The sequence below is a fragment of the Bos grunniens genome, chromosome 3 (genome assembly GCF_055505025.1).
Source record: "Bos grunniens cultivar Pamir isolate PY7600 chromosome 3, Bosgru_T2T1.0, whole genome shotgun sequence".
NCBI lineage: Eukaryota > Metazoa > Chordata > Mammalia > Artiodactyla > Bovidae > Bos > Bos grunniens.
In genome coordinates this window covers 43398018-43411193 of record NC_141167.1, presented here as the reverse complement: position 1 = coordinate 43411193, position 13176 = coordinate 43398018, and the positions used below count along the sequence as shown (strand labels likewise).

The following is a 13176-nucleotide window of genomic DNA, read 5'->3' as shown; positions in this document are numbered from 1 at the left end:
GTGTGTGGTTCCATCACCAGTGGCCAACAGCCAAGATTATTCATCTAATTTTAAGAAAAATATTACATTAAAATGTAATACAGGTTTATAGCATATGTTGCTGGATTATTTTGTTCTCACTTTTATTATTTTTGAATTAGCATTTTATTTAAAAATAATATACAATGTTGCTAGCTTTTAAACACAGGTTAATATAATTCTGTTGCATAAACTGCAGGTGGTTATTTGGCAATGAAACATCAGTTATTAATTTGCATCACATAAAAATAATTTTCATATCAGACTAGGGTTTTATTAGCCCTAATAGAGAAGAAACATAATCTTCCTTTAGAGTCTTTTGTTATCATAATTTCAAATTGACCAGGTTAGAGTAATGAAGCCATTTAAAAAATGTGCTTAATTGTGAGAAGGTGATTTCATAAAGAATCATGTATCTGAAGTAAGACAATTTATAAGCAAAATTGTCAGAGAAGAAATCAAGTCAATGATAAATTTTTAAGCATGGAACTAAAATGAAGCCATGTAGACTATATATTCTTCACAGCATACTGCCACCAAGTGGCTAGGTCATTTTTTTTAATCACACATAATATTTTTCATTATAAAATCAATAACTGTAAAAAGAGAAAATAATTTTAAAAGAAAAATAAAAGGGAAAAAAAGTCCTAACCCTTAATCCAGCTTCCATGACTAAAACATTGTTTATATCAACTCTGATGATCAGTGTATTGCCTAAAACGCTAGAAAAAAATCTCACAGTATTTTTGTTATTTGTTTAATGTCTGTGGTATTGTCTGTAAAGAGACAATTCTGTCTCTGCAGCAGAATATTAAATTATGCTTATTACTCTCACAGTACATATTTGAGTATACTCAGAAACCCCAAATCATCTCTAATTTGGTAAAATTTTTTATATAATTTATACACACTGACATTGGACACTAGAGTTAGTCTTAACAGAAGGGAACGTGTTTATAGGGAGTTGAGAATTTTTTTTAAAAAAGATGTAGTTTCTTATTCTTGGACAAAACTGGAAGCAAAACTGCATTCTTTGGCCCGCTGAATACCAGCTTAATTTAATCAGATCTACTCAAAAGGAATTAACTTTTGCAATAATGTATTCCATCTGTGTCTTACGGATAATGTCAAACCAGTCCCCTCAGCCTTTGCCTCCACGTCTACCATGGGGCAAAATGTGTTTTGTTATTCTTTTAAAGTGATGATTTATTGAGTACTAATTACGTTCCAGATAATGCACTAGACTTTACATGCTTTCTCTCATTTAATCCTTACAACAACCCAATCAGGTAGATAATACTGTTGTTCTCATTTAAAGACGAAGCAACAAAGGCATAATAAGGATAAATGACATGTGCAAAGTCACCTAGGCAGAGATCCAAGAGTAAAAATTCCTACCTGGTTCTGGCATGTGATTTACGCTGGTCGCTGGCCCCATTAATTAACAATCTCACCTTCTATCAGGATGGCTGCAGGTGGGGCAGCTCAGCCAGCCCAGCAAGCAGAGCTCCCTGCTGAGACTTAGCCGTTGTCCCTGGGGGCTGGCCAGTGTGCTAGAGCTGCCTGGCCTTGTAGGGCTCAGGACCCACCTCAATGGCCTGTGTTTGGACTAACCCACTGAGCACTGATTCTTAGACTCTTCCAGCCTAGAGTTATTTTCTTCTGAACACCAACTATTCTATACAAGCTACGGTGGCTCAGAAAGTAAAGAATCTGCCTGCAATGCAGGAGACCCAGGTTCAATTCCTGCGTCAGGAAGATCCCCTGGAGAAGGGAATGGCCTCCAGCATTCTTGCCTAGAAAATTCCATGGACTGGGGAGCCTGGAGACCTACAGTCTACATGGTTGCAAAGAGTCAGACACGACTGAACAAGTAACACACACACATGCTAACTACAAGATGCTTGAAAAACATAGAAGAGTATGAAAAAGAAAATACAATTTTGTATTTGTTCAAAAACTAGAAACAATCATTTTTTTTATATTTGTTAACAGTCTTTGGTGTATGTCTATGCCCTAGTGGAGATTATGCTCTTTACTAAATGTTGTGTCTAGGTTTTTTTATTCAATACTACATCATGAACATTTAAAAGTTTTATTAAAACTTGTTCACAGTCATCATAGTACTGGCAATTAAATATTTCATCATGTTTGTACTGTGTTGATTCTATCACTCTCCCATTGAGAAACTGTATAGCTTGGTGATTTCAAATAACAGCTTTGGATTTAGATGAAACTGTTCAAATCTTTGCCAACAAAGGTCTAGTCAAGGCTATGGTTTTTCCTGTGGTCATGTATGGATGTGAGAGTTGGACTGTGAAGAAGGCTGAGCACCAAAGAATTGATGCTTTTGAACTGTGGTGTTGGAGAAGACTCTTGAGAGTCCTTGGACTGCAAGGAGATCCAACCAGTCCATTCTGAAGGAGGTCAGCCCTGGGATTTCTTTGGAAGGAATGATGCTAAAGCTGAAACTCCAATACTTTGGCCACCTCATGTGAAGGGTTGACTCATTGGAAAAGGCTCTGATGCTGGGAGGGATTGGGGGCAGGAGGAGAAGGGGACAACAGAGGATGAGATGGCTGGATGGCATCACTGACTCGATGGACATGAGTCTGGGTGAGCTCCGGGAGTTGGTGTTGGACAGGGAGGCCTGGCGTGCTGCGATTCATGGGGTCGCAAAGAGTCAGACACGACTGAGCGACTGAACTGACTGACTGACTGTTCAAATCCTGGCTCTATCACCTGGAGTTGCATGGCCCTGGGCAAATTACTTAACTGCTTTGTGACTCTGTTTCTTCATTTGTCAAATTGGATAATAATAATAATGCTTCATTGTGAGGTTTGATGAGATAGTTCATACAAAGTGCTTAGTACCATGGCTTATACAAATTAAAAGCTTAGTAAGCATTAGCTATTGCTATTATTGGACTTTTAGATTGTTTCCAAATTCTTATTTTATAATTAGCTTTTAAATAAATTTTATGCATCAGACTTCTTTTCATATCTCTACTTATTTCCTAAGGCTAGATTTCTAAAAGTGGAATTGTTAGGCCAAAGGGCATAGATATTTTTAAGACACCTTTATTTTTGTCCTTGCCAGTCTTGGTGTTAGAGCCACACTAACCAAGACCTGCATCTTAGAGCTTTGACCAGAGCTGACACAGGGCCCTTTCTAGACCTTTCCTTCTGAAGTTTCTAGGTATTTTAGAAAGAGAAGTCATACTAAAGGTGTGTTTTTCAAGTTAGTGAAGGTTTTTTTCCTGTCTTGTCTGTCTTAAAACATAAGCATCTCCTTTTGATTTATTTCTTTTTATTCTCCTTATTCTAATAATCTCAACTGTTTCACAGCATTTACATGCTATCGTCCTAGGCTAGTTTAGTTTTATGGTTGGAATTCAACATTATTTGGGCCAAGGGTAAAGATCTGACTATAGTCCATGTCAGATGGCAAAGCAAAAGACAGTAGGCAGAACTATCAAATAGTCACCAGAAGCTCTGGGCAGAGAAAAGGATACGTCAGAATAAACTCTTTACCATGCCTTGAAAAACAAGTCGAACAATGAATCATTTCATGAGTTACCATGTCATCCTCGTATATTAAGGACAGGAGGTCGTGCCTAGACATATTCAAGGGATTATCGTCATGCTTATATTCCTTACAGTTGAGGGAGAAGAAGGTAAGAAATCTGGGTATGGCAGTCATATCACTAAAGAGAAAGAATAAGAGAAGGAAAAGGTTAAAAAAAAAAAAAACGGCAGCCACCCAGACATTTTCTTGAGTGACATGGATCTCACAGAGGTGAGGATCTGATATCAAAGTCTAGCAAACTCTAGGCACAAGCATGGGCAGCTTCCAATTTTACCTAGTGGTTCAGGATTTTTCAAAGGTGCAGCCTGGCTATCAAGCCCAGCATGTACCTGTTCCTTAGTCTGAACAGTCTAGTGGACATTTGCCATTTTTCAGTTGCCCAGCTGCAGGACCTCCTTCTTTGTGGGCATCCTAGAGGAGGTAGGAGGCAGGTAGGGTTTCCTACTGTGGTAGCCTCAGTGGAGCAGAGAAACCCTCTCCCTACCCCATCCCACCCGCTCCCCAGCCAGCAAGTGGCTGCAAGCAGATGACCTAAGCCTCACTCATCAGATGCCCTTCTCCCCAACTCACACGTGGCTCCAGAAATCACTTAGAATCCGAAACAGATGCAGCAGCTATATCTAGAGTCTGGTGACAGCAGCACCAGTGGAGTGTCTGGGGCTCAGGGAAGCAGTGGCAGGGAGCACAGTGCCCAGTGCAGAATCCTCACAGGAGTCTTCCCCGGCTGAGATTTTGGCTGGGCTTCTGGCTGCCCCCATCCCTTGGATCCTATCTGTGACCATTTTACCAGCCTTTCTACTACTTTCCAGCTGTCGTTCCAATAATTAATTCCTTTTCTGCTTCAGAAAACCAGATTTTATTTCTTTTGCTTACACCTAATCACAATGAAAAATTCTATAGTGGGTAAACATTGCGATTTTTGGTAGTGGGTGGTTAGGTGAGGAGACATGGTAGGACAAATATTGACCCCACAAAGATGTCCATGCTCCAATCCCTGGAATTTGTGGATAGATTACTTTATATGGCAAAAGGGATTTGAGATGGGGAGATTATCCTATATTCAGGAGTGAAATTTCAAGGGTCTTTATAAGGAGACAGGAGGGTCAGAGTCCGAGAAAGAGATTGGCAGATGCTATGCCTCTGATTTTGAAGATGAAAAATGGGGCTGCAAGCCAAGAAATGCAGACAGCCTCTAGAATCTGGAAAAGGCACTGAAACTGACTCTGAGTGCCTTCAGAAGGAGCATAGTCCTGCCAATACCTTGGTTTTGGTGCAGTGATGCTTATTTTGGATTACTCACCTTCAAAACTACTAGAAAACACATTAGTATTGTTTTAAGTTACTGTGTTTATTCTAACTTCTAATAGAAGTGATAGGAAACTAACACAGGAGAGTAAGACTTCCTCATGGAGAAGCATAATCTTTATTCTCTATTATTTGATTGTAGACCTCAGAGAGATTGTGAAACTCTTATGGATTGTTCTTTATTCTACAAAACCCTCGTGGTTTACTAGGGACCGGATCCAAAGAAGATTAAATAAATCCAGATGAAGGATCTAAAATCATCAGTATTTCAAAAAACCCCACTCCAGTACTTTTGACTGGAAAATCCCATGGATGGAGGAGCCTGGTAGGCTGCAGTCTGTGGGGTTGCTAGAGTTGGACACGACTGAGTGACTTCACTTTCACTTTTCATTTTCATGCATTGGAGAAGGAAATGGCAACCCGCTCCAGTGTTCTTGCCTGGAGAATCCCAGGGACGGGGAAGCCTGGTGGGCTGCCGTCTATGGGGTCGCACAGAGTCAGACACGACTGAAGCGACTTAGCAGCAGCATACATATTTAACCCAGTTTAGTAACCACAAACCTACAAATTTATAATCCATCTTAATATGAATGAATCAGAAATCTCTTAATTACAAATAACAGAATTTTTGCAAAGTACACTCTGTGTGCCACTTCTAATTTGCATTGTATTTATTATCACCTATATTTGGTTCCATTGGTATAACATTTGTTTTTTCTTTTTGAGCCACTAAAATCCTGAAAAATTAATGAGAATCTTTGAGTCACTGGTAATACAACCAATGGTATTTTGTGAGAACAAAGTACAATGTGGTTTAATATCTTGCTTATACTTGCCTTCCTCTGGAGAACCTCCAAAAAACAAACAAACAAAAAAGACTATGATTTCTCTGGGAATCTTTTCTACTGCCAAGTTGTAATTCAAGCAAGTTAATTAGTCATTGTGAAATGTAACTGCCCTTCCCTCAGGCCCCTAACTTGTCATTAAAGGGATTAGAGGGCCTGTACTTTTTCTTCATGACAAAAGGATCTGTATTACAACACAACTGAAAAACATTCCTGCCTAGAAGTGCTCTTCTCACATTTTTTCACATCAGTAGGAGTGAAATTAGGAAATTCATGTTCAGATTTTCAGTGTCGGTTTTCTGTGCCCACAAACTATCTTTTCCTTTTTGGTGCTATTTCTGCACTGCTTAATGACTCCAGAAATTGTTGCAGTGACTATCCAGGTTGGTGGTCTAGAAGCTCCAGTTTCAGCAGCCTCTGGAAGTTTTCAGTGCCTCTGCTGAAACCTCATATCCAGAGGCAGAGAGCGTCTAGGCCGAGGGGGTAATTTGGAACATGATGGTTCACTGGAGCCATGGTCCTGCATCCTATACTTCTTGAGATCCTGGGGTGCTCAGGGACTGAGGAAGTGGTGGGCAGGAGGAAAAGGAGGCAGAGGTGGAACCATAATACTAGAGAGAATGGCCTGAGATTCTCATGTATCCACCCTTTTTTGCCCCCCAAAACCATGTTACTAAGGCAATGGCTTGGGCAAGTAGTTCTGACCCTTTTTGTCCACACACTTCTCCCTCTTACAGGGTGTATCCAACCTCCAGAACACTGGTTTTTACACTTGATAGATGCTGCAGAAATACCACTTGATAGATGCTGCAGAAATACCACTTGATAGATGCTGAGGAATTGTATTTTTAACTGGTACCCAAGCATTTCTAATGCAGATGATGATCCTCAGAGAAGCACTGCTTTCAAGACATTTACTGAACCAAGTTCCAGCTGGAAAAACACACTGTGAATTTCCCTGTGGTGCCTTGTCTCGGGCAAGGTCACCTTTTCCTCCTGTACTTTGTCCTTGTCTCTAACTGCCCTATCCTATCCCAAGGTTCCTATGGATTCATTCTCATCACTCTAACACAAACCTGCTTCCACATCTGGTATTCATGCCAAAGTGGAAACAGTTGATAGCATCTTATGGCTCCCTCTTCTCTCATGTATTTGCATTTCATAACAAACATTAAAAGAATTAAAAGAAGCTCTGTTGGCATATTAGCTAAGGTATAGAGGAGGATTTGGTTAGGTGATCCAGAGGAGGCTGACAAGGGACCCTCTGAGGTCTCTTAGGAAGGAAACCAGCAGAACTACAGGGTGAGTGCTGGAATCCTGAAGCCTGCCTCATTCCCAGATCTACCATTTACCAGCTTTATAATGTTCAGCAAACTTCTTAATCTCCTTGAGCCTCATCCTCCTCTGTACAATTGGAATAACAGTTTTATAGGGCTGCGGTGATGAGTAAAATTCTTATCACAGTGCCCGACACATAATAAGCATCCAATAAATGTTAGCTGTATTATGTATTATCCTGAAGTCACCTGGATTCAGCCACTGAATTAGCCTCTTGTTATTATACCAGGATAGAAACATAGTAGTCTCTAATACAGGGAAATTTGTCCCATAAAGTCTGAAAGTATATTCTGAGGTTGATTTATTTTTTCTTTTTTAGTCCCCTCTTATGATTATCCATGGTTTTGCTTTTCTCAGTCTGTTACCCTGGTCAGCTGGATCCAAAACTATTAAATGGAAAATTCCAGAAATAAAGAATTCTTAAATCTTAAACTGTGCACCATTCTGAGTAGTGTGATGAAATCTTGCATTGTCCAGCTCCATCCTACCCTGGATATGAATGATCCACGAATTGGGCCTGTCAGTCATTTAGTAGCCATCTTGGTTATCAAAACAACTTTTCTGTATTTTGGTGCTTATTTTCAGGTGACTCTTATCTTACATAATAAGGGCCCAAAGAACAAGCATAGTGATGCTGGAAATTTGGATATGCTGAAGAGAAGCTGTAAAGTGCTTCCTTTAAGTGAAAAGATAAAAGTTCTCAACTTATTAAGGAAAGAAAAATAGTTCTACGCCAGGCTGTATGGTAAGAATAAATCTTCTGTCCTTTAAATTATGAAGAAGTAAAAAGAAATTTGTGCTAGTTTTGCTATCATACCTCAAACTGCACAAGTTACAGCCAGAGTGTGTGATGAGTGCTTAGTTAAGACTCAAAAGGCATTAAATTTGCACAATAAGGTATTTTGAAGTTGAGAAAGAGACTACATTCACACAATGTATATTATGTGTACATTGCTATAGTTCTATTTTATTACTAGTTATTGTTGTTAATCTCTTGCTGTGCCTAATTTAGAAATTAAACTTTATGTTTTATTTACAGGAGAAAAACATAGTATATATAAAGCTCAGCACTATCCATGGATTCAGGCCTCCACTGGGGTCTTGGAATATATTCCCCATCCATATGTGGGGGGCTACTGTGTAAGGCTTTGTTTTCCATTGAAGTCTAAATACTCTAAGGATAAAAAGCGAGTATGTCATTTAACCCTTATTATAATTTGGTTATACTATAAAATGATTTCATTTGGTTTCTTTTGGAGACCAGGTTTTTAAAAGCCAAGGAAAGGCACTATCCAGAGGGAAAGTGATACAGAAGAATGCTAGGGTCTGCAGGGAAGCCATACCTACTTCACGATTTGTCCTGCCGTGCCATCTGGGCAAAATTTTGAAAACGCATTGTTACAAGGATGAATCTATTTAGTGGTACACAAATAAGAATTTTAGACCACAGAAACAGGAAATTCCTCCACGAAGGGAGGATTACTGCCTGGGCTGTGTTTCTTCATACTTGATCTTAGCCAAAAGGCCAAAAAGCGATGTTTCTCCATAAATAAATAAATTGCCAGGAAAGTTTGGCCCCAAACTCCACTACTAAACAAGGTAATTAAAGTATTAAGAAACTATCTTTTTATTTTTTCCATTATGAAGCAATTCAAACTTCTGTGGTGAGGTTTAATTCTTACTGCTTTGATTTATATGTTTGTTTATAATGCTGTGTGCTTTTGGTTAGACTTGTGCTTTGTCTGTCTTCTCTAGGATTAAGGGATCTTTGTCTCCTTCGCTGACTGAAGTTAGGCGAGTATCTAGCAAGTGCCTGATGTGCAGTATAGGATAAAGGAACATTTCATGAACAACTTAAATGAATGACTGTTTTCATGGATACCTTTTTAAAAAAGCAATTGATATTAAAGATTTACTGAAAAGCAATTTGGCAACTTGCATTAAGCATCTTAAAATATGCTCAACTCTTGATCCAATAAGACCTAAAGGCAGAAGGAGAATTTATATACAAAACTATTCAAAGATGTTTATTGATAATGGAAAAATGCAATAACCTAGATATTGTTTAAATAGAGAAATGATTAAATTATATTACATCCATAAACTGAAGTGTACCCATTAAATAGGTTTTTAAACTCAACAAAGTAGATTAAGTAAGAAAAGCAGGATATAAAACAGTACTTACACCACAGCACCAACCATTTTAAAAATATGTGTACAGGAAAAAACTAGTATTAAATCCCTTAAAATGTAAACAATACTTATTTCTAGGTTGCATATTACAATAGATTTGCATTGCTTCTACAAATAGAAAAAAAGAGATAATTTTTCAAAATGATTTTATGCTAGCACTTTCCCTAACACATTTTTCCTGTATCTTGTTTAATGTGTCTTAGAAAGGAATTTGTACCAAGAGAATAGTTTACAGTTCCTCTTAGCTAACATGTTAGTCCTGGATAGATGCAAGTTTTCAGAGATATTTAATTTCAGCTGGCATTTTTGCCTCTTGAGTGATTATTTTTCCCTTAGGAAATAAAGACTTTAAATTTAGAATTGTAGGACTGGAAAAGGTCAGTTTTCATTCCAATCCCAAAGAAAGGCAATGCCAAAGAATGCTCAAACTACCACACAATTGCACTCATCTCACATGCTAGTAAAGTAATGCTCAAAATTCTCTAAGCCAGGCTTCAGCAATATGTGAACCATGAACTTCCTGATTTTAGAAAAGGCAGAGGAACCAGAGATCAAATTGCCAACATCCTCTGGATCATCGAAAAAGCAAGAGAGTTCCAGAAAAACATCTATTTCTGCTTTATTGACTATGCCAAAGCCTTTGACTGTGTGGATCACAATAAACTGTGGAAAATTCTGAAAGAGATGGGAATCCCAGACCACCTGACCTGCCTCTTGAGAAATCTGTATGCAGGTCAGGAAGCAACAGTTAGAACTGGACATGGAACAACAGACTGGTTCCAAATAGGAAAAGGAGTTCGTCAAGGCTGTATATTGTCACCCTGTTTAACTTATATGCAGAGTACATCATGAGAAATGCTGGACTGGTAGAAACACAAGCTGGAATCAAGATTGCCAGGAGAAATATCAATAACCTCACATATGCAGATGACACCACCCTTATGGCAGAAAGTGAAGAGGAACTAAAAAGCCTCTTGATAAAAGTGAAAGTGGAGAGTGAAAAAGTGGGCTTAAAGCTCAACATTCAGAAAACGAAGATCATGGCATCCGGTCCCATCACTTCATGGGAAATAGATGGGGAAGCAGTGGAAACAGTGTCAGACTTTATTTTTCTGGGCTCCAAAATGACAGCAGATGGTGACTGCAGCCATGAAATTAAAAAACGCTTACTCCTTGGAAGAAAAGTTATGACCAACCTAGATAGCATATTCAAAAGCAGAAACATTATTTTGCCAACAAAGGTTTGTCTAGTCAAGGCTATGGTTTTTCCTGTGGTCATGTATGGATGTGAGAGTTGGACTGTGAAGAAGGCTGAGCGCCAAAGAATTGATGCTTTTGAACTGTGGTGTTGGAGAAGACTCTTGAGAGTCCCTTGGACTGCAAGGAGATCCAACCAGTCCATTCTGAAGGAGATCAGCCCTGGGATTTCTTTGGAAGAAATGATGCTGAAGCTGAAACTCCAGTACTTTGGCCACCTCATGGGAAGAGTTGACTCACTGGAAAAGACTCTGATGCTAGGAGGGATTGGGGGCAAGAGGAGAAGGGGACGATAGAGGATGAGATGGCTGGATGGCATCACTGACTCGATGGACGTGAGTCTGGGTGAACTCCGGGAGTTGGTGATGGACAGGGAGGCCTGGTGTGCTGGGATTCATGGGGTCGCAAAGAGTCGGACACGACTGAGCGACTGATCTGATCTGATCTGATCTGTGATGTCCCCGTTCTTTCTGTGTGTAGCTTACAACCTTTACTTTTAAAGGAGAACATCTGTGGTTTGTGGTCCTATACAGTTGTCCATTGGTATCCATGGAGGATTAGTTCCAGGACCCTCTTTGGATACCACACTCGGAGAAAGCTTGAGTCCCTTAACTAAAATGGAGTTTGTATTTGCCCTTAACCCATGCACATCCTTCCATATACTTTAAATCATCTCTAGAGTACTTAAAAAACTCAATACAATAAAATGCTATGTAAATAGTTGTAAATACAATGTAAATGCTATGGAAGTAGTTGCTGCTGTTATCAGTTGCTCAGTCGTTGGGACCCCATGGACTGCAGCATGCCAGGCTTCCCTGTCCTTCACCATCTCCCAGAGTTTACTCAAACTCATGTCCACTGAATCCGTGATGTCATCCAACCATCTCATCCTCTGTCGTCCCTTTCTCCTCCTGCCTTCAATCTTTCCTAGCATCAGAGTCTTTTCTAAGGAGTCAGCTCTTCGCATCAGATGGTCAAAATATTGGAGCTTCAGCATCAGTCCTTCCAATGAATATTCAGGATTGATTGCCTTTAGAATATCAATGACTGTTTTGATCTTGCAGTCCAAGGGACTCTCAAGAGTCTTCTCCAACACCACAGTTCAAAAGCATCAATTCTTCGGCATTCAGTCTTCTTTATGGCCCAAGTCTCACATCCATATGTGACTGCTGGAAAAACCGTAGCTTTGACTATACGGACCTTTGTTGGCAAAGTAATGTCTCTACTTTTTAATATGCTGCCTAGGTTTTTCATTCCTTTCTTCCAAGGAAGTAGTTTCTGGTGTGAGGCAAATTGGTTTTGCTTTTCAAATTTTCTGGAATTTTTTTTCCAAATATTTTCTACTCTTCATTGGTTAAATCCGTGAATGTGGAACCCATGAATGTGAAGAGCTGACTGTACTTGTAGGATATTTCTGTAAGTTGTTCCACTTCGAGGTACAATTGACCCTTAACACAAGGGTTGGGGTACTGACCTTCCACACAGCCAGAACTCCTCATGTAATTTATAGTTGACCCTCTAAATTTTTTGTTCCACTTTATCCTGTTCTGCACTGTGAGTTCAATCCACCACAGATTGTGTAGTGCTATATTATTTATTGAAAAATATCTATGTATAAGTGAATCTACACAGTTCAAACCCATGTTGTTAAAGAGTCAACTGTAATTGGTTAAAGAAAGAAATCCATGAGATTGCTGAGGGCTGCTGGTAAGAAAACTTGTATTCTTCTTTAACTGCTCTTTACTCACTAGCAAGGAAACAAATCATGCTTCAGTTTCCTCATTTGTAAAATGATGCCAATTTCACTATTAAATTTGTCTGATGTAAAGGTCAAACACTTATGTATACTATAATAAATGGTAAGAAAATGTTAATTATCAATTTGAATAATCTTGCTAAGCAATTCTAGATTTCATTAAAATAATTGGATTATCTACTAAATTCTGACTGTTCTAAAACGGCATCAAAAGTTCTAAGAATTTTAACAATATCAATTTAAGTTGGAATACCTTAAATTAAAAACTTACTTAAAAAAAAGAGAGAGAGAACTGATAACCCGTATTGCAAATGATTCTCTTAATGTGTTTCTAAGATTTTGACATAGAGGGCACCAGAAGAATTTTTTAACCTTATCTTTGGCTCTATGGCTCCCTCTACTTACTTGGTGGCCATTAATATTTACAATGTATGTCAAAGTGCTTTGAAAACATAAAATAATTCCAAGATGTTATATTATGTAACGATGACATTAACAGTGCTATGATTACAAATAAGTCCTTCAGTTCTGAAAAGAACATTTTAAATCTAGTGTGTAAGCTACCCACAGTAGAGAGACATCTTCAGGATAAAGACTGGGACCAGCATGGAGTATTATGACAATTACAATAGGTTCATTTTATTATTTACTTACAATTAAAAATAAAATCTTAGCCAAATAGACTTAATTTCTTAATTTAATTTTTTTTTTGGGGGGGGGGTTGTGCTTGCAGCTTGCGGGATCTTAGTTCCCCAACCAGGTGAATTTATGCCCTTGGCAATGAACAAGCAGAGTCCTAGCCACCGGACCGACAGGGAATTCCCTGGCTAAGCTTTTACAGAATAACGTTTAAATGACTAGAAAATTAACAGAAT

General features: G+C 38.8%; 1 protein-coding gene across 1 annotated transcript in view; it reads right to left on the bottom strand.

The window, feature by feature from the left end:
* Positions 1 to 13176, bottom strand: part of IL23R (interleukin 23 receptor) — a 78476-nt gene that overhangs the window by 13741 nt on the left and 51559 nt on the right. The window lies entirely within an intron of this gene.